The following is a 24,560-nucleotide window of genomic DNA, read 5'->3' on the forward strand; positions in this document are numbered from 1 at the left end:
GATTGTGTTATGTCTGGATCTTATCCCTGTATTGTTGTTTTGCTGCGATCTGCATTTCTTGAGCTCCTGTTGGTCACTGACAACATGTGCTCCGTGTCACACAGTAAGTGCTGCTCGCATGGAACTGCTGATCCAGGGTTTCTGGTTTGTAAAGTCCATAACCGATTTCTGGGGGGGCAACATCCTCGATGCACTTCCAGATGAAACTCGTGACCCTTTCCGTGAGACATCATCAAAGCAGTCCTGCAACTTGGAGGCTGATTGGTCGGACCAACAGTGGACGGTTTTAACTATGACTGCCTCTTATTTCAGCTTCTGCCTGTACATCGGCAAAAGCAGAATCGAAGAGTGATCCAATTTTCCAAATGGGGGTCAAAGGAGCGCTTTGTAAGCATTGCGAAAGGGAGAGTAGCAGTGGTCAAGTATGCTATCTCCCTGTGTGCTCACCTGGATGTGTTGATAAAAATTCGGTGAGACTTTAGTCAGCAATGCTCTATTAAAGTCACCAGCAACGATGAAGGCAGACTCCGGGTGTGCAGTTTCCAGGGTGCTGATGGTCTTGCACAGTTCCTTGAGAGCCAGGTCAGTATCAGCCTGCGGCAGAATATACAGCTGTGATAATAACAGCCACAAACTTCCTAGGCAACCAGAAAGGTCTACACAGCAGCACCAGGAGCTCCAGATCTGGGGAACAAAAGGAATTGAGGGCATACACGTTCCAGGGGCCACTCCAGGCACCTTTGACCCTGAAGCATACCCCACCTCCTTTACTCTTCCCAGAGAGGTTTCTGACCTGTCTGCCTGGAACAGGGAGAACCCGGAGGGCTCAATGGCATGATCCAGCATCTCATCCATCAGCCAGGTCTCCACAAAGCACATTCCTTTGTTTCCTGCTGGTAGGAGATTCTGGCTCTCAGTTCGCCCAGCTTACTGTCCAGGGACTGAACGTTAGCCAGGAGTATGCTAGGGAGCAGCGGCTGATTAGCACGCCATCTCAACCTCACCACGACACCGGCCCTTCTCCTTCACCTCCAACGCCACTTCCGAGGTAGTGGCAGTGTGGTAGGTGAGCCCCCCCATTGATCGCGCAAGCAGGGGATCCCAGTGTAGAAAAGGCGGCACATAGTGGGTAAATGCTGTCTTCCCGTTGTTCAGAAGAGTCAGTCTATCGTATCCGATGTGACTATCAGCTACTTGAACAAGAAATGCGAAAGAAATCACAGAAATTAACAGTACACTGTACAGTTGGAATGCAGCTCGCAGCACAGCTGCCACACGGGGCACCATCTTTGAAATTTCTACAGACGTACCATGGACAGCATTCTAACCAGTTACACCACTGGTTGGTATGGAATTGCCACTGCGCAGGTCAGGAAAAAGCTGCATAAAGTTGTAAACTCTGCCAGCTCCATCATCAGCACCAGCCTTCCCAGCAACCAAGACACCTTCAAAAGGCAATGCCTTTCAAAAATGGCATCCATCATTAAGGACTCACATCACCCAGGACATGCCCTCTTTTCAGTGCTACTGTCACAGAGGAGGTACAGAAGCCTGTTGGCACACAATGTTTCAGGAACATCTTCTTCCCCTCTGCCGTCAGATTTCTGAATGGACAATGAACCCATAAGCACCACCTCTGTATTCTGTTTCTTCTCTTTTCTCGCTACTTATTTCATTTAATTTTCATTTTTAATACAAAATACTTACTGTAATTGATAGTTTTTATTATGGATTGCAACGTTCTGCTGCTGCAAAACAATACATTTCATGACATATGCCGATGATATAAAACTTGTTTCTGGAATTCCCTGTCGTGTTGCCATTAAAAAATCTAGCTGACAGGCAAAAATTCTACAATTACAGTTTTGAGAATAATCTCAAATCTTACCAGTTTATTATTTCTTCTACTTCCTTATTTCTATAAACAGCAATAAAACTAAAAGTTCTTAGAATAAAGAGGAACTAGAAAACAAAACAGAAGCTTGTGTCGTTTAGATTTTCCCTTCAGCATCCAAAGCAGAAAACTCCTAAGTATTTCTCAGTAGCAATGGAACAGCTGACACTGCATTGCTCACATCTGCTTTCAGTATTTATAAGGTTCCCATGTTACTGCATTTATTAAGGTGGGAAATAAATATGAAACACACCAATCATGGATGTAACGAAGAATGCTGAGATGTTCCAAATAATCAGTTAAAGGGACAGCTGAAGAAAATAGCTATTCCCTCTACTAAATCCCGGCATCTTATCAGAAGCAACCACATGACAATAAAAAAAAAGTTAGGCTATTTAATTTAGCTGAAGCAAAAAAGTGATATTTGATTCCAACCACTCTTTTGTTAACACCAAACTAAATAAACTTAAAAATCATATGCATCTGCTCCATCAAGCTCAATGGATTTGTAAATACATTTGTCATCTTTAGTTTGTCATGATGTAGAATATTCAATTAAACAAACATTTAGTAAAACTGCCAGCAATTATCACTGTTGGCAAACTTTGCAGAATGGAGAGTTTTCAGTTTTTATATCAAAATGACAATTTAATTTCAAAATAAATTAAAATGGTAATGAAAAGGAGAGGTCATGCAGTATCTGACACTAACATCATTGTCTGACAGATCTCCAAAACAACTCAAGTATTGAATGTTTGTGAATTCCCCCAGAGTTAACAAACTGAGCTCGTGCCAGTCAATAGTGAGCCCTATTAGTTAAGCTGATGTCATGCACATTCCTTGTTATGAGATCACAAAGGCTACTTCAACAGATCCGTCTTGAGTAGGGAGGTGGACAATCTCCTTCAAAATTTCTCATACACTCACTTGTCTTGCCAATATACAAGTATGGTACTTTGTGATATTGTGTATTTAAAATGCAAGTAATATTTGAGTAATCTTGTGTGTGTATATATCCTTGTTCATTTAAATAATTCATTACAGGTTATATGTATAAATGTGAATTGCATATGTCATTATACTACCAAATGATATGTGCAAACCTTGTTAAAGTAAACGAAGTTAGACACTCATTTCGGACTCCCATGTCTTCCTTTGAATTAGTTTAATGTGTTGAAATACAAAACGAGGATGGGCAATGAAAACCAAATACCAATTTTGCTGAGTGCATTGGGATTAAAGGCACAGTTTGCTTTGAAGTTTGACTGCTCCAACCAAACCAGCAGAAATGAGCTTTGCTGATATTGGCAAAGTACTGCAGGAACATTTGGAACTGAAGCCAATGCTGATTGCAGTATGTTTTAGGTTTCATAAGCGGAAACAAAAAGGAGAGTCTATTTCGCATACATGGCTAAATGGAAAAGATTATCTGAGCATTATCATTTTGGTGATGGGCTTAATGATACACTAAGAAATTGTTTCGTTTGTGGACTCTTACAAGAAACTGCTCCTAACTGAAGCACAACTTATATTTGAAAGAACAGTTGAAATTGTTGCTTCAAGGAAATTATAGACAAATGCAATTGAGTTGCAGTCAGGAATGAAAGTGAGAGTTCATAAAATAGCAACATCTGAACAGAAACTGGCCTGGCTGAACAAACTGTGTTACTGTTGAGGCAGGGACTCACATACACCAGACCAATGCAGGTTTAGGGATGAAACTTGCTGAAAATGCAACAAAGTAGGTCATATACTTTACCATTGGAAAAGGAAGTACTGGAAAAATTTACTAAAAAAGACATTCCTCTTGACACATTCTTCATAACACAAATCTAAAGTCTCCCTATTAAGGCACAGATAATCTAAAGGGAAACCAAAAAAAAAAACAGTCTCAGGTCTACATGGCCACCCAAAATGGCTGAAATGTGAAAAGAAACTCCAGTTTCCCCATCTTTACCTGCGCTGAGATGAACTTGACCTTAATAGAGATTGCCTTATGTGGGGGTTGAGAGTTCTTGCACCATTCAAGCAAAAGTGTTGGAGGAACACATGCTAGTGATCTAGGCTTGGTTAAAATGAAAGCATTAGCTTGAAGCTTTGTCTGGTGGCCTGGGTAGATCAGCAGATCGAGCAGCTAGTTATGCACTGTTTGGGGAGGCAAGAGCAGCGCCTCTCCATCCCTGGCAATGGCCTGCATTGCCCTGGCAGAGGATTCACACGGATCTTGTCAGACCATTCGTGGGCACAAATTTTTTGGTAGTAGCTGATGCAGCTACAAAGTGGCCAGAAGTGTTCCCAATTGACTCCGCTACAGCCTCGCACACTGTTGATGAGCTGAGAAGCCTGTTTACAAGGACTAGTGTTCCAGAACACATAGTGAATGACAATGGACCACAGTTTGTTGGAGGGTGGGTGAGGGAGACAGTTTCAAACATTCCTAAAAATGAATTGAATAATACATATTATATTTTCATCATACTACCCAGATACAAATGGCTTGGTGGAAAAGTTCGTCCAGAGACTAAAAAATGTACTGCAAGCAATGGCAGCAGAACACGTTACACTAATACTGAACCAGGAGCTTTCCAATTTCCTCCTTGCATATCATAATATAACACACTCCACAATCAACAACTCACCAGCTATGCTGTTCCTGGGTCATCCCTTGTGTTCATGCTTGGATCTCCTCAAACCCAGTCTCAGGAGGATGCAGGACAAACAGCTGAGACAAATAAGAGTGTGAGTGTGAGTGTGAGCGTGAGCGTGAGAGTGAGAGTCTGAGTCTGTCCACAACATAAATACATAAACTGCATACATAATTACGCTACCATGTCATTGTGCGCGCCTCAATTAAACTCAAAGTTAGACCTTCAAACTCCTGTCTTCCTTTGAATTAGTTTAATGCTTTAAAGTTACAAAACATAATAGGTGACTAGCAACATCACCTCAAACATTTAAAAGAAATACAAGCACCTTCAATAGTTTAGATGTCATTCAATAACAAAATGAAGGAACCGTCCGCTAATTACCAAGCTGTCGCGAATACTTCAGAAACATAAGACCTCCTTCCCAAAACGTGAAGCTGCAAGGATTTAATCAATCCAGTTTGATGCAAAAGCTGGGCTGAGTACAAGCAGTGGGAGGATGATGGACTGGCACCTCTTTCTAAATAACCATGTGGTCTAATACCTCCTATTTATTCTCCATACTCTTCCAATGTTCCTCTTATCCCTCTAGTAATTTTTTTTTAACTTTCTGATTCTCCACACGCAAGCCACAAACTGTTTGTCTATAGGGATCCTGGAATGCTGATCCGCGAGTTGTCCATTCATAAATTCAAAAAGTGACCAGTTGAGGGTGCAGGTTCTTGGCATCAACTCTCATCAGGGCCACCACCTGCTTTTAATAGGCTCAGTGCCCTGCCTGTTCATTCTGCATCTCTCTCTCTCTCTCTCCCTCTCGTGTCAGTCTTGAGCCAAGGACCTCCCAAGCTTCTTAGAGGTCTTGTCCTGTCAGCTTGCTGAAGCCCACACACCATTGAAGAAAGCAGCCTCGCTATTCTTTACTAACATCAAATTAGTCAATCTTCAGACATACTCTAGTAGTGTAGTCACAGATGTTAATAAATAATAGATCATAGTGTTTGAATAAAGTGTGCCAAAATACTTGAGCTTTGCATAACCAAAGCTAACATCGTCACAGATTGTTAATACTTTTTAAACAAACCACAGCATTTGTGTGGCCTTTATGTCTCACCAGATGCCAGTTAATTCAGAACATTTTATCTCAATTCCCCTGTGCACTGCGCACATTTCAAAAAAGACAACATGAAGGAAAGTGGTACATTTTACTTTCAATTTACTGTTCTTTCATTTGCCATTTGGGCTTCTATGGTCTCTGCTCTTGCAGCAAATAATTGAAACGGAAGCTCAAAGCCAAAGCTTCTATGTTATAAATATTTCATTTGTGTTTGTTATTAATCACAAATATTGTGAAGAGCCAAATGCAAATCCTGCCATCAAACCCGGGTAGTACTGAATAGAATACGTCAGGAAGGTGCAGAGCACTTTCTCTAGTTCACTCAAAAGAAATGAGGATAAACCCGGTAAGATAAAGACAGCATTGAACCGCACTGCTACACAGATCACCTTTTACTTGCCTTCGGTTCGCTTACTTCTATAATCAAAGTAATTTTTTTGTTCTTCCAATGTGTCAAATATTTTAGTCAGTTTAATAAAATAGCCACCCTGCTATTTGGGAGTACATAGTAACTCCAATAACTCTCTAACAGGGGTTCTCAGACTGAGGTCCACAGATCCCATGGTTACTGGTAAGGGTCCATGGCATTAGAAAGGTTGGGAACCCCTGCTTTAAATGGAAATAACATGTTTGCCATTAGACAGAATGGTTACTGAGAACATTTAACATTCAACAGAAAAACTAACTTTAACCACAGTGGAAATTGGCCCATCTTAAAATAGAAATCTACAGCTTCACTTATTACTGCCTCTACCATCACAGCAATTCTCTGGGTGGTTAGATAACAAAAGGAGGGCGTTCATCCTGTCAAAGTCCATACCGTCTTTATGCAAAAGAAATCTACCCATTCCTATACTCTTGGCCTCTCTACAAAATTCTGCAACTAACTTTCCTTTCAGATTTAAGTTCTTTAAGTTCTTCCATTGAACTATTACCAACACTAACTCTGAGGTATATTTAAGACTTATCTACTTGTAAAAATAAGCTGATTTCTCATCACTTTGGATCCATCAATCATCTTAATTCATGTCTCTTGGTTCTTGACCCACCTTCCATCTACAGCAATATCTCAACAAAATGGCATACCATCCTTTCACATAACCCATAGCATCAATGGACTTAACATCAAAATAGACAACACAAGATATCCACGCATAAAAAGCTGGAGGAACTCAACCGATCATTTATACCTCGGACTTCAACTACTGCACAGAGTCTTGTCATCTTCAGAAGTTTTCTGATGACTCTGCCATAATTGGATGCATCAGCAAGGGAGATGAGACTGAGTACAGGGCCACGGTAGGAAACACTGTCACATGGTGTGAGCAGAATTATCTGCAGTTTAATGTGAAAAAGACTAAGGAGTTGGTGGTAGACCTCAGGAGAGCAAAGGTACCGGCGACCCCTGTTTCCATCCTGGAGGATTACAAATACCTGGGGATACGAATTGATAATAAACTGGACTGGTCAAAGAACACTGAGGCTGTCTACAAGAAGGGTCAGATCCGTCTCTATTTCCTGAGACTGAGGTCCTTTAACATCTGCCAGACGATGCTGAGGATGTTCTACGAGTCTGTGGTGGCCAGTGTGATCATGTTTGCTGTTGTGTGCTGAGGCAGCAGGCTGAGGGTGGCAGACATCAACAGAATCAACAAACTCATTCGTAAGGCCAGTGATGTTGTGGGGATGGAACTGGACTCTCTGATGGTGGTGTCTTTAAAGAGGATGCCGTCCAAGTTGCATGCCATCTTGGACAATGTCTCCTATCCACTACATAATGTGCTGGTTGGGCACAGGAGTACATTCAGCCAGAGACTCATTCCACCGAGATGCAACACAGAGCGTCATAGGAGGTCATTCCTACCTGTGGCCATCAAACTTTACAACTCCTCCCTTGGAGGGTCAGACCCCCTGAGCCAATCAATAGGCTGGTCCTGGACTTATTTCCTGGCATAATTAACATATTACTATTTAACTATTTATGGTTTTATTACTATTTAATTAGTTATGGTGCAACTGTAACGAAAACCAATTTCCCCCGGGACCAATAAAGTATGACTATGACTATCAAAAGTATGAATGAGGCCCTTCAGCTGGATCCTTTCAGGACACATTCATTCATCCAGATGAAGAGTTTCGACCTGCAACATCGCCTGTCTATTTCCATCCATAGACACAACCTGAGCCACTGAATTCTTTTCCCATTTTGTGCATTGTCCAGGCTTCCAACAGTCCTTTGTGTCTCTAACATGAAGGATCAATTGGGGTGCCATAGTGGTGCAGCAGTTAGTGTGACACTACTACAGGTTGGAGCACCAGAGCTTGGAGTTCAATTCCAGCACCAACTGTAAGGAGTCTCTGTATGTCCTCCCCGTGGGACACATGGGTGTTCCGTGGTTCCCCCCCACCATCCAAAGACGTACCGGGTAGGTTAATTGGTCACTGTAAATTGTCCAGTGATATAAGTCAGCATTAATTGGGGTTATCAGTCGTTGCTCATGCGGCATGACTCAAAAGGCCAGAAAGGACGACTCCACACTGCATCACTAAATAAATAAATGTAATCTATTAACACAGCCAAGCGAAAATCTGCAGATGCTGGAAATCAAAGTAATACACACAAAATGCTGGAGGAACTCAGCAGGCCAGGCAGCATCTACGGGAAACAGTAAACAGTCGACGTTTCGGGACGAGACCCTTCATCCAGACTGGAAAGGAAGAGAAGTCAGAATAAGAAGGTGGGGAGGAGAGGAAGATGTACGAGGTAGTCGGTGATTGGTGAAACCAAGAGGGGGGAAAGGCAAGTAAAGAGCTGGGAAGTCAATTGGTGAAAGAGATAAACAGCTGGAGAAGGGGAAATCTGATAGGAGAGGACAGAAGGCCATGGTGTTGGGCAGGTACGGAGATAAGGTGAAAGAGGGAAATGGGAATGAGGAATGGTGAAGGGGAAGGGTGGAGGGGGCTATTACCTGAAGTTTGAGAAATTGATGTTCATGTCATCAGGGTGGAGGCTACCCAGACGGAATATAAGGTGTTGCTCCTCCAACCTGAGTGTAGCCTCATCGCGACAGTAGAGGAGGCCATGGACTAACGTGTTGGAATAAGAACGGGAAGTGGAATTAAAATGGGTGGCCACTGGAAGATCCCGCTTTTCCTGACAGAAGGAGCGTAGGCACTCAGTGAAGCGGTCTCCCAATCTCTGTCAGGTCTCACCAATATATAGGAGGTCACACTTGAAGCACCAGATACAGTAAATGACCCTAACAGACACACAGGTGAACTATCACCTCACCTGGAAGGACTGTCTGGGGCCTGGAATGGTAGCAAGGAAGGAGGTTTAGAGGCAGGTATGGCACTTGTTCCGCTTGCAAGAACAAGTGCCTGGGGTGGGGGGGGGGTGGAGATCAGTGAGATGGGATGAATGGACGAGGGAGTCACCTAGGGAGCAATCCCTGAGGAAAGCAGAAAGTGGAGGGGGAAGCGAGGGAAAGATGTGCTTAGTGGTGGGATCTCATTGGATCTCACCAATCGACTTCCTCGCTCTTTATTTCACCCCTCCCCCTCTCCCATTTTCACTTATCACCTACCACCTTGTACTTCTTCCTCTCCTTCCCCAACTTTCTTTCTCTGACTTCTAATCTCTTTGTTCCAGTCCTGATGAAGGGTCTCGGTTTGAAACGTCAACCGTTTACTCTTTTCCATAATATCATAGCATTGGGCCTAGTTAGCAAAAGACCAATAAGTTTACACTCATTTATTTTATTAGGTACATCAGCTTGTTCATGCAAATATCCAAATAGCCATTTATATGGCAGCATCTCAATGCATAAAAGCATGCAGACTTGGTCAAGAGGTTCAGTTGTTGTTCAGACCAAACATCACATTCGGGAAAAAATGTAATCTAAGTGACTTTAACCATGGAATGATTGTTGGTGGCCGACAGGATGGATTGAGTATCTCAGAAACTACTGATCTCTGGAATTTTCATGCACAACAGTCTCTAGAATTTACAGAGAATAGTATAAAAAAAAACAAAAAAAACATCCAGTGAGCAACAGTTCTGTGAGCAAAAATGGCCAGAGAATGGGCAGACTGGCTCAAGCTGACAGAAAAGTGACAGTAACTCAAATAACATACATCAAAGTTGCTGGTGATCGCAGCAGGCCAGGCAGCATCTCTAGGAAGAGGTACAGTCGGCATTTCGGGCCGAGACCCTTCGTCAGGACTAACTGAAGGAAGAGCTAGTAAGAGATTTGAAAGTGGGAGGGGGAGGGGGAGATCCAAAATGATAGGCGAAGACAGGAGGGGGAGGGATGGAGCCAAGAGCTGGACAGATGATTGGCAAAGGGGATATGAGAGGATTATGGGACAGGAGGTCTGGGAAGAAAGACAAGCGGGGGGGGGAACCCAGAGGATGGGCAAGGGGTATAGTCAGAGGGACAGAGGGAGAAAAAGGAGAGAGAGAGAAAGAATGTGTGTATAAAAATAAATAACAGATGGGGTATGAGGGGGAGGTGGGGCATTAGCGGAAGTTTGAGAAGTCAATGTTCATGCCATCAGGTTGGAGGCTACCCAGACGGAATATGAGGTGTTGTTCCTCCAACCTGTGTGTTGCTTGAATTTTCAGCATCTGCAGAATTCCCTGTGTTTACGTAACTCAAATAACCATGTGTTACAACAGTGGTGTACAGAAGAGCATCTGAACACACAACTTGTCGAACCTTGAAGTGGATGGGCTACAGCAGAAGTCCATGAGCATACACTGTGGCCATGACTATATACAGCAGGCACCTAATAAATTGGCCACAGTGTTTGCTGTGTACCAGGGCTGAACAAACAGTCTGTCTAAAGGATTATCATCAACCGGAGGTGGGGCAGTCAGTCCAGCAGTCATCAGCAGCCATCAGTGTGTGAGTGACGTAGACAGCCCTGCTGTAACTCTACTTCAATCTTCACATAATCTAGCAGGTCCTAATGCTTAAATCAACGGCATTGATATGTGGCTCTGTATGTACTTATCTAATAAAAAAGTGCGCTAGTGGCAGCAAGCTTATGCTCCAGGTATACTCCCTTCCAGGTCTACCTCCCTTCAAGCTCTATTGAAATTGGTTTTCCCTAATCCTTTCTTACCAATAGGAATTGCACTGGTGTTGGTAATGATCGACTTCCTAGAACGATCGTCAACCAATTGGTACTGATGCCGCTTTGATTAATCTACCATATATAGTACTTCCACCAGGCTGCCGTTTGAACTAGACTGATATTTTCAACCAATCAACACACACAAAATGCTGGTGGAACACAGCATCTATAGGAAGAAGTACAATCGACGTTTCAGGCCCAGACCCTTCGTCAGGACTACTCCTCAGTTTTATAAGGACCCTGCACAAAATCTCCTGACCACATTTATTTATTTGGAGGTACAGTGTGAAACAGGCCCGTCCGACCCACCAAGCCTCACCACCCGAGCAGCCCACCTATTTGACACTAGATTAAACACTCAAAAACTTCCACAGATATACCGTGGAGAGCATTCTCACAGGCTGCATCACTGTCGGGTGGTGGTGAGGGCTACTGCACAAGGTCGAAAGAAGCTACAGAAAGTTGTAAAATTAATCAGCTCCCTCTAGGGTACTAGCCTCCGTAGTATCCAAGACATCTTCAAGAAGCGGTGCCTCAGAAAGGCGGCGTCCATTATACAGGACATGCTCTCTTCTTACTGTTACCGTCAGGAAGGAGGTACAGAAGCCTGAAGGCACACACTCAGCGACTCAGGAACAGCTTTTTCCAATTCCTAAATGGACATTGAACACAACCTTAATTTTTAAAAATATTATTTGTTTTTGCACTATTTTTAATTTATTTAAAATACATATATATATATGTATATTCTTACAGCATGATTTACTTATTTACTTTTTCTGTATTATCATGTACAGCTGCCGCTAAGTTAACAAATTTCACAACATATGCCGGTGATATAAACCGGATCCTGATCGCAGGCCATTAAATACTCCCAATGGTGTGCATCTCAAACAGCCTCTGACAACCAAGTCTAGTTCCAGGCCTTCATGTGCGGCTTAACTACTAAACCCGGTAAAACCTTTTCTACTGACAGGAAAAGAAGCAAAGGCAGGTTACTGGCACCCTGAAACCAGTTCTTGGGGCAGATGGGGCAGCCCACCTGGGAGAAGGAAAACTGATTTCAAACCTCTGCAGCCTTGCGGCTATAGCCACTCACGGGGAAGGCTTTGGGAGTAAACCCCGCGGAAGGATACAGAGCTGGAGTCCCTAAGGTAGTCCTACGTTACGGTCACACAGACTGGCAACTCCTGCTGGAGCCAAACTGTATCAATCTCTGCTGCTCCTTTGCATTCATCAGCTGCGTGAAGGGGGGCAGCCTGCTGCATGGCAACGGTTTGCTCTCCATATTGCATTGCCTAGCTTGCATATTGACTTTAACAGCTTGGACACAACATCCATGGTCAACTGACCAATGGAGCGCCTTAGAATTCCAGGACAATTTACACTGACCGATTATCCTACTAACCGGTACGTCCTTGGACTGTGGGAGGAAAGCGGAGCAACTGGAGGAAACCCATGCATTCACTGTAAGGACGTATAAACTTCTCACAGACAGCGTCGGAACTGAACTCAGCACCTGCATCACTAAGGCACATTTTAACAGGATGCACCACGAGCCTCACCCAGGGGCGGTACACTTGGCGCATAACCAAGTTCTCAGACAGCTGGCATCAATCTTGGAACAGAGGCTAATCACCACAAATGCTCTCCCACAAACATTGACAGGAAATGTCCACATCACACGATTTGTACCAGCAGGCCAACCTCCAGAGCACCATGCAACATCAAAAGATGTAAGCATTCTGCAGGTTGCTTGGAATTGGAAAATGGACGTGGATTTGGAAAAAAAGCTTGCATTTCCCCCAGACATTGCGGCTACAACACTCCGGCCAGACATGGTCCCGTGGTCCACAATAGCCAAGCTGGCATATGTTGTGGAATTGACAGTACCATGGGAAGATGGTGTCGAAGAAGAGGAAAAAGACCAAGTACTCTGAACTGGCAACTGAAGCTGCCCAGAACAGCTGGAAGACCAAGATTTTCCCTGTAGAAGTGGGATGCAGGGGATTCGTTGCTACATCTACGACCAGTCTACTGAAGAAGATGGGGGTGAGGAGTCACTCCCTCCAACAAGCAATCAAGTCCTTGTCAAACGCAGCAGAAGAAAGCAGCAATTGGATTTGGATTGAAAGGAAAGACAACAACTGGGCTGCAAGATGAATACAGCGGGGTATGGAACTGAGGGGGGGTGTATCTGGGACGCCAGGTAGCACCGTTGAGCCCTCTGGAGACATTGTGGGCTTATCAACAAAACGTCAAAGAAGGAGGGTGCCCACCTGATGACGCACCTACCTTCCTTGTCACCACTCCAAGCCCACTGCCAACATCGAGAGTGCCAACTTACCATAGGGATTGAAACATTAAATCCTAGTAACTCTACTGATGGTCCAGTCTAAAACAGCGTCAAGCATTACCATGGCACACTCCCTGTCCTCATCAGGGTTTCTGGTTATCATAGAGATTTATGTAGTGCATAATGACAGAGAGGCAAATACAGGTGAACGGGGAAACTTTATTTTGGGGAAGAGGGAAGGGAAGGAGAGGAAAAATAACAAGACTAAACTCAAAATACCTGAGCTATTTTTCATTTTATCTTACTTTCCCCTCTTTATTAATGCTGACCAACAGTGCAGCTTGATAGAGCTTCAAGTACTGCATAATGACGGAGAAGAATTTTGTGCGTGTGAAGTGGGGGCGGGGAAGGGGTTAGGAGGGGAAATCAATCGGAAACTAAATCAACACATTGGTTATTTTCTCCATTTCAATTTACCTTTCCTTTATTAATGCTGACCAAAAGTGCAAGCAACTTGCCTTGCACAACCTAAACACATAGCTATCCCTGGAATTGGTCCCTGCTTAAATTAAACTCAAGATGCGAGTATTTCATATCAGTGAACCATCTGACAGGACACTCGGTTTAGTTTGTGTTTACTTCCCCAAGTTCATTAGTTTGGTTCCCTTTAAAGTGTTTTCAACTGGAACATCCTCCAATTCTGCTAAAAGTTGCACATCTGAGCCAATACTCTGTTCTTTCATCAAATGTTGCCTAATGTAATAAATAGAAATTGTTCGAGCTGCTTTTTAAGATATAATTTCATAAATGTCATGAGAGAACACTTGGAGAGCTTCAATCTGATTCCCAGTTGAGTTGAATCAATTGTATAAGAGTCCAAGAGCAAAAGAACTTGCATCTCACCAAAGTAAATAAATCCAAATGGAAAATCAACATGCAGTTAAAGACAAGACCACAGACAACAAGTGACACTGTGAACATTATTTATCATCATTCATTGATAATCTACACCGGATAAATTCCAGGTCTAACATCACCAAGATTGATTTTTGCTATCGGAGAGGAAATGAGAGTCTATCCAATTCGTGGCAAACCGTTTTTATCAAGCAGTCAGAGTTGACTGCAAAAGATCAACTTTTCACTCTATTAGTACTTAGCCAATCTCAGCTAAGGGAGCAGTGACAGAGTGTTAGTCGGCAGCAATGTCACCAAGCTTTGAGAGGAAAGGTGATGGACAACAGCCTCACAGTCAAACAGACTGAACATTCATTCGGCAGGGATGAATGAATACAAGGGAAAATAGCTGGGGGGAAGATAAAACAATACAAATCGGGAACTGCTTTACACACATGCAGTGATCCCACCTGCATCACTTGCGTTAACTACAGGTATTTTTGCATTCTGTTATTTGTTCCCTCTGCCCTTAGTTACCTCCCAATGCAAACACATCCACTTCCTCCTCAAATTCTGTCAGAACAAAATAATACAAAACACCCATGTTTGATAACAAGATTAGAGACAATTCAATTAAAGGGGTAACAGAGTAAAAACAAACTGAACAAACTAGTGTCGTGGTGACTAGTTCCAGACAAGAAGCATGTTGACCCCCAGGAATCAGCAGTGGGACAACTTCATTTTTCTTCTATATTAATAGAGTGGGCATGGTTTGAAAGTGCAATCTCAAACACGCAGTAAATGAGGGTGTGTTCAGAAATTGACACCGTAATGAAATGGAACAAGCACACAGAATATATGCAGAAGTGTAACGCGACATATTTCGTTAAGATCATGGAGGACAGGCAACATGTACTAAATAGAACAATGGTAAAAGGGGCAGGCACAGAGAGATTATGGATGCTACAGTTTAGAAAGGATGTTGAACTCTTAGAGATGATGCATTATGAGTCTTACTAGTAAGTTTAACTTGCAGATTGAGTCAGTGGTAAAGAAGGCAAAATGCAATGTTGGCAAACACGAGGAAATCTGCAGATGCTGGAATTTCAAGCAACACACATAAAAATTGCCGGTGAATGCAGCAGGCCAAGCAGCATCTATAGGAAGAGGTACAGTCAATGTTTCAGGGTCTCGGCCCGAAACGTCGACTGTACCTCTTCCTATAGATGCTGCCTGGCCTGCTGTGTTCACCAGCAACTTTTATGCAATGTTGGCATTAATTCTGAGAGGACTAGAAGATAAAAGTAAGGATAAATTGCTGAGGCTTTATACGGTGTTGGTCAAACGATATTGATAATATTTGTGAGCAATTCTGGCCCCATGTTCAAGGAAAGATCCTGGAGAGGGAAAGGCCCTGGAGAGGGTCCAGAGGAGGTTCAAAAGAATAATCCCATGAATGAAAGGCTTAACACATGAAAGGCATTTAATATCTCTGGGCTTGGAGGGCAAAAAGGAATGGTGGGGTAGGGGTGTGAAAATCTCACTGGAACCTAGTGAACACTGAAAGCTATTGTAACTTAGTGATACTGGATTGAGCAGATGTAGAAAAGATTTTTCTATTATTAGGAGATCTTGGATCTAGGATCCAAGGGAACAGTCTAAGAAACAGACATCCAAATAAAGCTGAGATGAGAAGGAACTTCTTCGCTGAGAGGGTGGTGAATCTGTAGAATTTGTTGTATAGAGGGCTCTGGAGGCAGAGACTGATATGTTCTTGCTTGGAAGAGGGTTTAAGAGTTTATGGGGAGAAGGCGGGAGAAACGGTTTAAAAGAAAAATCCACGAGCCAATGATAGAGCAGATTTGACAGGCTAAATAGTCTAATTCTGCTCCTGTATCTAAAGGTTTTATAATCTGGGGCAAGGAGCATTAGTTATACAGAGAGCTCAGCTAGGGGAGATTTCTCTACCAAAGAAATATTATGCCTAAAAAAGTGTAAGAAGCAAATTTAATTGTAATGCAAGTATTTATAAAATTCCTTTCTGATTTGTTTTTAAAGAGAGTATGCTGGGGATGCGGGCAGGGAAAAAGCATGAAGGATTGAGTGGAATTAACAAGAGTCAGTCCAGACATGTCGGGCCAATTGGTGCTTGCTGTAGTAGTCTGTGCACCTATGATACAGTTATTTACAACTTCCTTTAGTCTCACATAAACCAACATTATTAAACAGAGCACTTTCAGTATTTTCCATCCTTTTCCTCTAAAGTAAGTGTAACCCTGATCTTCCTCATTTCAAACCTGTTATACAAGTTCCAAAGTATGGCCAGACTTGATCATTTACTCAAAATACTAAATATTAGTTTAAACAGATAACAAATTTGTTTTAGACCTAACAGTGTTGGTCATTTAAGGCTAAATGCTCCTAGGAATCATGACTTGACATTCTAAACAACAAAACGAGGTGGGGAGTATGTGTTTTGGCTAGATCTTCAAATAAAACTGGAATATCCACAGCATCCTCAAAGCAGAGGAATACTCCCCCCCCCATGTAATACAAAACTTAGAAGTGTTTGCAATAGAGTTGTACAGCACAGAAACAGGCTCAATACTCTCATGCCAACCATTATACTCATCCGCACCAGCTCCAGTTACAGCATTAGATCCATAGCTTCCTATGCCAAGGTGATTCGAGTGCCTGTTGAGTTGCTTCCATAACGCTAAAAATGTATTTACCATTGCCGACTTCTCATGAAGCTTATGAAATCAAATGCCAATTGATGCAGTTATTAACTCTGGCTACTTTTCCAAGTGAGAGCTTGTGATTCAAGAACTGAGGAATACATCAAAATCTCAGAACCCTTGCCATAGCTTGCAAAACACCAACAAATATTTGCAAATACCAAATCAAAACAGATACTAATCCAGAAGAGCCCAAGGAGAAATCAGGGGATAATAGCGTAGCCAATGAGATTTAAATTTTGTCATCAGGATAGACAGGAACATAAGTAAAGGGAGAAACCACAAGACATAGGAGCAGAATTAGGCTATTCAGCCCATCTAGTCTTCTCCACCATTCCAACACAGCTCACTTACTATCCTTCTAAACCCCATTCTCCTGCCTTCGCCCTGCTACCTCTGACGCCCTTACTTAACAAGGACCCATCAACCTCTGCTTTAAATATACCCAATGGCTAGACCTCTACAGCCATCTGCAGCAATGAATTCCACAGATCCACTACCCTCTGGTTAAATAAATTCCTCCTCATCTCTGTTCCAAAGGGGCATTACTACTACCTTTTTATTTCTATTTTTTTGCACTACTTATTTAATTTTATTTATACATTTACACACTATATAAAAGACATCGAGATAATTACATAGACTGCTACAGCTAAACATGAGCAGATAGGTCTACCACTGTCGGCATGGGCCAGCTGAGTGGAAGGGTCTGTTTATATACTGTAAGGCTTTAGAAAAGACTGAATGGAACAATTTTAGCAGGAACAAGGGAAAATCTGCAGATGCTAGAAATTCAAGCAACACTCACAAAATGTTGGAGGAACTCAGCAGGCCTGGCAGCATCTAAGAAAGGAGTACAGTCGACGTTTCGGACTGAAACCTTTCAACAGGACTGGAGAGAAAAAGCAGAGGAGTAGATTTAAAAGGTTGGGGGGGGGAGGGGAGAGAGAAATACGAGCTGAAACCTGGAGGGGGAGGGATGAAATAAAGAGCTGGGTAGTAAATTGGTGAAAGAGGCAGAAGGCCATAGAAGAAAGGAAAGGGGGGGGGGAAGAGCACCAGAGGGAGGTGATGAGCAGGCAAAGAGACAAGGTGAGAGGGGAAAAGGGGATGGGAAATTCTGAAGGAGAAGGTATGGGGGGGGGGGGGACATTACCAAAAGTTCAAGAAATCACTGTTCATGCCATCAGGTTGAAATACAAGGTGTTGTTCCCTCCAACCTAAATGTGGCCTCATCACAACAGTGGAGGAGGTCACGGATAGACATATCAGAATGGGAATGGAAAGCAGAATTAAAATTTTAGATCAGGTGTTCCAGCTTAATGCAAATAGGCATCAAAAGTTGCAAACTCAGTAACATATAGTGTACGTATTCAAGTGCAGAAGGGAATGGGCATTAGGTGCTGTTATTTTATTTTGACACAACATATTTCATATGCAAGGCTGCTGCATTCAAGTCAACGCTTAGGAGTTTTAATTACAGACCAATTCCCAAGTAACAGAGGAACAATGACAATGATAGCTTTCTTAACAAAATGAACATCCCAACACACTTCATGGAATAGCAGCAGCGAAGTTAAATGTTGGGGGGGGGGCGTGCACAAGCATAACAGAACACAGGTTTGGAGTTAGCTACTAATGATTGTGGGGTTTAAAAGATGGTAGAGCAATCTAGAGAGCTGGGCTGAGAACATCCTGGAAAGAGTATTATAAAAGATCCAAAATAACGCAAGAAAAACTAACTCGCCAGGGTTTGGCAGTTACAGCCACTAATCATGACCGGAAAACAAGTGCAGGCTTGAAAATGGTCCTGAATTTCTCAGCCATTACATAATCTGCAACCCAGCAGCATTTGTTTCACACTTTGTATATTACTGCTTACTATCTTTATTAGTATTTCACAATACAAAGACTTGTCTAAAGGCAATGATTATCAGCCTCAGAAAGCTTTTGTCACTTTACAGTTGCAACAAAAGATGTGGTTGCTAAGCACTGCCTTTGGTTAACGCAAAGAACTAGTTTTCTCACTGAGGTACACAGGCGGCTGTGCGGCTCAGGCAGTACAGATAGATCAGCTCAGCAATTGTTTAGATACACAATTTTAAACGAGATAGAATTTATCAAGTCCTTTCAAAACAATTTATTTGTGGCTCTTGCTCAAGAAAGAAAAACAGTAAATAAAATCACCTTTTTTCCTACCATCCATTTTAACATGCTTCTCAATGCACTGTATTTAAATAGTGAATGCTGAAAACAGCTACTTACACTTAGTGTGCAAAATGAGTCAAGTGTATTCATTTTTAATTCAATGAAATGATCTCTTTTCAAAGTTTCTGCAATTTTATCAGGTTTATCAGGGTTATACAGCTCACATATTCAACAATCAGATCACATCTCTGAACTACACAAAAATATTGATAGTTACAGTCAATGGTATAAAACAACCCATCATTACCTTATGACAGCTTAAAAGAACATGGAATTATTATATACTCTGAAGCAGGTTAAATTTCCAAACACACCCAACCCCGAAAATATAAAGCAAAATGCATTTTCACTATGTGATGTGCTGTTCTGCTTAAGACTACTGCCCCACAAAGTAGATCATGGAGTCAAAGCGTTATATAGCAGTCAGACAGGTCCTTCAGCCCAACTCATCTACAATGACTAAGGTGTCCATCTGAGCTAGTATCACCTGCCCATTTCGCTCACAACCTTTCCCTATCCACAATGCCTATAAAAGGTATTCACCCACCTTGGAAGCTTTCATGTTTTATTGTTTTACAATAATTGTTTTTTTTTGATACTGATCAACAGAAAAACTCGTGTCAAAGGTGAATACAGATCTCTACAACTCTACAAAGTGATCTAAATTGATTATAAATACAAAGCACAAAATAATTGATTGCACAAGCATTCACCCCCTTTAATATGACACACCAAATCATCACTGGTGCAGCCAAGTGGTTTTAGAAGTCACATAATTAAATGGCTATCATCTTGTGCAGTCAAGGCGTTTCATTTGATTGTAGTAAAAATTCCCCCGTATCTGGAAGGTCCAACTGGTGAGTCAGAATCCTGGCAAAAAACTACACCATGAAGATAAAAGAACACTCCAAGCAACTCTGTGAAAAGGTTACTTAAAAGCACAAGTCAGGAGGTTAATACAAGAAAATTTCCAAGTCACTGATTATCCTTTGGAGTACAGTTAAGTCAATCATCAAGAAATGGAAAGAATACAGCACAGCTGTATCTCTGCCTAGAGCAGGCTGTCCTCAAAAACTGAGTGACCATGCGAGAAGGGGACAAGTGAGGGAGGCCACCAAGAGATCTATGACAACTCGGGAGGAATTACAAGCTTCAGGAACTGAGATGGGAGAGTCTGCGCATACAACTGTTGTCTAGGTGCTTCACCAATCGTAGCTTTATGGGAGAGTGGCAAAGAAAAAGCCAAAGTTGAAAAAAAACTCACATGAAATCTTGGCTAGAGTTTGCCAAAGGGCATGTGGAAGACTCTGAAGTCAGCTAGAAGGTTCTACGGTCTAATGAAACCAAAATTGAACGTTTTGGCCATCAGACTAAATGTTATGTTTGGTGTAAGCCAAACACTGCACATCATCAAAAACACACCATCCCTACCGTGAAGTATGGTAGTGGCTGCATCATGCAGTGGGAATGTTTCACTGCAGCAGGTCGTGGAAGGCTTGTGAAGGTAGGGAGTAAAATGTATTAATTGTATTTTAAACTTCAATAAACAAAGGCTGGAATTCCAATCAACAAGTTTCCGCTCTCAGTAAAGGCACCATAAAAATGTACTGCTGTCACCCTGGAAAATTACAAAGTATAGCAGTAAAGCAGTTAATAGGCTTTTCAGTTTAACAAGAATGTTCACATTATATGCAAGTTCATTCTGCAGTATGCTGTGATATTACAATACCTGGTGTTCGAGTAACTAGTGGTATTACCTAATGCAGAACCCTCCTCTTTCTGATGTTGGAAAGGTCAAAACCGGGCACAAGCTACTATCAGGACCTAATCTTTACTGACTTCTAACTTCAGTACCTTTCAATTCAACAGCATCTTATATGGTGCATTTCATACCCTTGCAAACATCTTAAGGTGCTTTACTACCAATGAAGTACGTTTGAAGTGCAAGTGTCAGAATCATGACAGACCGTTTTGTGCAGTGAACACCCACAAACAGCAATGTTAACCATTATAAGGATAAATACTGATCAAGGCAACTATCTATCATCTATCAGCCCTTACTCAATCTCCTCCTCTCACCTATTTAGAGTGACTATCTCCCCTATTTCCAGTTCTGATGAAGGATCTGAACTTGAAACATCAACTACTCATTTCCATCCACAGATGCTGTATAACCTACTGAGTTCCTTCAGCCCATTTGTGTACAACATTTATCTGTTCTTCTTTGGAAGGTCGGCATGACAGAATCACTAGCCAAAAGACTTCAGACTTAATATGGAAGCACTGTTTAGGTATTGGAAACAAGTGTCAGTAGAGACTATTATGGTCAAATCACTGAAAGAGCTTGGAAAGCTCAGGATTTAAACTTTTATTTAACAAGAGTACTGTCAAATGTGGTGAGACAAAAGGACACAAAATGGTTCTGTCTTTAACAAAATATTATAAAGCATAAAGCCAAGCAGCAACTGATTTGAAAGCTGACAAATGTGAGGCAAGCATTACAATATGTAAAAACAGAAAATACTGGAGATGCTCAGCAAGTCAAGCAGAGCCTTGGAATGAGGAACCAAGTTAAAACTTTCAAATGAATGACTTTACATTAGAACTTTATTGTTGTGTAGTAAAGAGCCCATTTGTGTAGAAATTGCTTTTTATAAAGAAAGAAAACGAACATTTCTTCTGCTTTATTCAATAGTGTAAATCACTCTAGTGTCTTCCCATAGAAAAAACTAGAAAATCAACCTGAATGATGGATCACTGAAAAGCTGAAGATAAATTCTTTAACAATTAACCAACCATCATATAAAATAATGCATACTGGCCACTAATTTTGTATATCTACTGGATATCACTGCAGAGTTCATTGGGAGTGCTGGCATTTTCAGTACTATATAGTAAAGAATTGGTCCTATTCCTAAACCAATGGTCTAACACAGGGGTTCCCGATCTTTTTTATACCATGGAGCCTTACCATTAACCAAGGAGTCCATGGACCAAGGTTGGGAACCCCTGGTCCAACAAATACTGCAGAAAGTAAGTTTACTCTTGAATTCAAACAAAGAAAACGATGCAACAAATTAAATCTCAAACAAGATCAACAGTACGACGCCATTCTTGTGTGAAAATTACACACCACTAAAGGCCATTCTGCCCAAATGCAACTTCTCCCAATCTAATGATTCCCTTGATGCCACCTCTAAGTCCGGCCCATTAGGAAACCTCAGCTATGGAACACCTTCTTCTAGTGTCATTCTAGTACATGGTTCTAGCAATTGCACAACCGAGCACATCTAGCCTTTATGTATTTTGCATATTAATGCCATTCCAAAATTAGATAGAAAATTCCCAACTCAAGACCTCCCACTACATTTCAACAAGGAGAAACAAGCCCAGCAAATCAGCACTTACATGTTAACTCAAGAGTCCCAGCTTGGTGACATTGGTGTTTCAGCCACAGTAGTCTTTCTGTGCTACTATCTTTGCTTCAGGCCTCACTGATAAAGATTGAAGCATTTCTGCATTGCACTTTGTGCAAGGTGCTACAATCACTGGCCCAGTCACAATCCTGTTCCTCAATAGCAGGGGAGCATAAAGTCACAAGTATCTCCTGCCCATCGCAAAGCGGGTAGGAGGTGGTCACCAATCCCAGCACAGGGTACAGCTTTCCCTCCATCTCCACTCTTACCTTTCTGCTAAGTTCTGACTTACTTCCTAGTGTTCAGAGCAGGAATGAATCTGCTGCTACAAACTACATACAGCTGTCTTATGGAAGGTGAACAGACAGCATTTTAAAGAATAAAAAAGTGCAAACCATAGTCATTTTAAAATAAACTTCATCAATGTAGTGATTTTGTTGACGGTTTCCAAATTGAGCATTGCAAGTACCCATTTAATGCATCAAAATGGGGAACATGACAAATTCTACTTCTCTTGACAGTTTGTTCCAATTTAATTGGCTACAGAGATGACAATCTGTATAAAGTAATTACGAGAAGGTTTACCCCATTCTCCACAAAAAAAGGCCTAGACAGCCTGATGTAAATTCACATAACCACATCATTCAAATTTCTTACATATTCATACATTCATCTCGAATTCTCTTAAAAGATATCCCTGCCTTTTGCTTCTGCTACATTTAATCCATCCCTCAAATGCAGGAAAACTGAGACAATTCATGAAAGCACAACACGAAACAAACTGTGGATTTCAGTCAAGGAAACCAAACTTCCTACCATGACTATAATAACAATGATGGTATAAAATGCACAATTAAAGAATTATGAGGCGAAAGGGTCTGAAGAGATACCAGCATCAAAGATGTTACTAAAATGGGTGTGAAGGTTAAAAATCTGGTCAAAATGGACAATTTGGGAATGGGAGTTAAAAACAACACACAGATGTTCAGTCATGATTGTCATTGGTGATGATAAAGTAGATGACCTGATACAGATCAGAGATTGGTAATGTGCAGAAATGAAGAATGCCATCATGATGATGAGAATATGGGTCAGGACATAGCTCTAAGTCATATTTTGTTGTAGCCTGAGATGGCAAAGAGGAAAAATGAACAGCAGGAGGGCTGATGGTGATGCCTTCAGCCATCTCATGTTTAGATAGAATAATTTCTAACACATTGGGCAATTCATTAGCACAGCAGACTGAAAGGGTTGAATAACAAGCCAGAGTGCAAGAGAAGCTGAGATCCAGTTAGTGTGTAGTTATGCCGAAGGTCAGCATGCATAGAGGTAGACCAGGAAACCGAGGCCACTTTCTGGGAAGCACCCGAATGCAGATACTGAAAACGTGGAGCAAAATACTGGAGGAGCTCAGTGGGTCAGGCAGCACCTACGGAAGAAAACAGACAGTCAAATATTTGGGTTGAGACCCTTCATCAGGACTAGGAGTCTTTGGAATCCAGGACCAACAGTCCCAGATTAAGAAAAGTGATGGAAAGACTCTGACTGGAATTAAAGGAGGCAGACTTGAATCAGGCAAAGGCAGTCTCAAAGAACCTGGTAAAGAAACACTGATGAATTAACTGTCATGAATGCTGCAGAGTCATCAAAGACAGGAATGATGAACTCAGAGTCAAAAAGAACTGAATCAGGTGCATCATCACTGACATGTGCCATGAAATTTGTTGTTTTGTGTCAACAATACAGTGAAAGACAGAATACTGTAAGTTACAATAAATCAGTACATACACAAATAAATGTGCAAAAGAGGAATAGCAAGGTTGTGTTTATGGAACATTCAGAAACCCGACAGCAGGGGGAAGAGGTTGTTCCTGAAACTTTGATGGTCGTAGGTCTTCAGGCTCCTGTACCTCCTCACTGATGGTCATAATGAGGACAGGGTATGCCTGGATGTTGACAGGTCTTAATGATGGAAACCACCTTCTTGAGGCATTGCCTCTTGAAGATATCCTCGATGGTGAGAGCAGTTGAGCTCATGAAAGAGCTGGCTGAGATGACAACTCTCTGCAGTCTCTTACAGTCATGCACAGGATATAGCCAGTCACAATGTCCCCATAATACATCTGTAGAAATTTGCTGATATCTTTGGTGATATACCAAATCTCCTCAAACTCCTCACAAAATATAGCTACTAGTGTGCATTCATCATGACT

General features: G+C 41.9%; 1 protein-coding gene across 2 annotated transcripts in view; it reads right to left on the bottom strand.

Moving 5' to 3' along the window:
- Positions 1-24,560, bottom strand: part of LOC140193994 (CYFIP-related Rac1 interactor A) — a 234,044-nt gene that overhangs the window by 166,157 nt on the left and 43,327 nt on the right. Inside the window, exon 2 of one of the 2 annotated variants that reach the window (XM_072251282.1) lies at positions 4,534-4,616. The exons of the other annotated variant lie outside the window; for it this stretch is intronic. The gene's annotated coding sequence lies outside the window, so the exon portion shown is untranslated. The remainder of the gene's footprint in view (positions 1-4,533; positions 4,617-24,560) is intronic. 2 annotated transcript variants of the gene reach the window in all.

The sequence above is a fragment of the Mobula birostris genome, chromosome 2, assembly GCF_030028105.1.
Source record: "Mobula birostris isolate sMobBir1 chromosome 2, sMobBir1.hap1, whole genome shotgun sequence".
Taxonomy (NCBI): Eukaryota; Metazoa; Chordata; class Chondrichthyes; order Myliobatiformes; family Myliobatidae; genus Mobula; species Mobula birostris.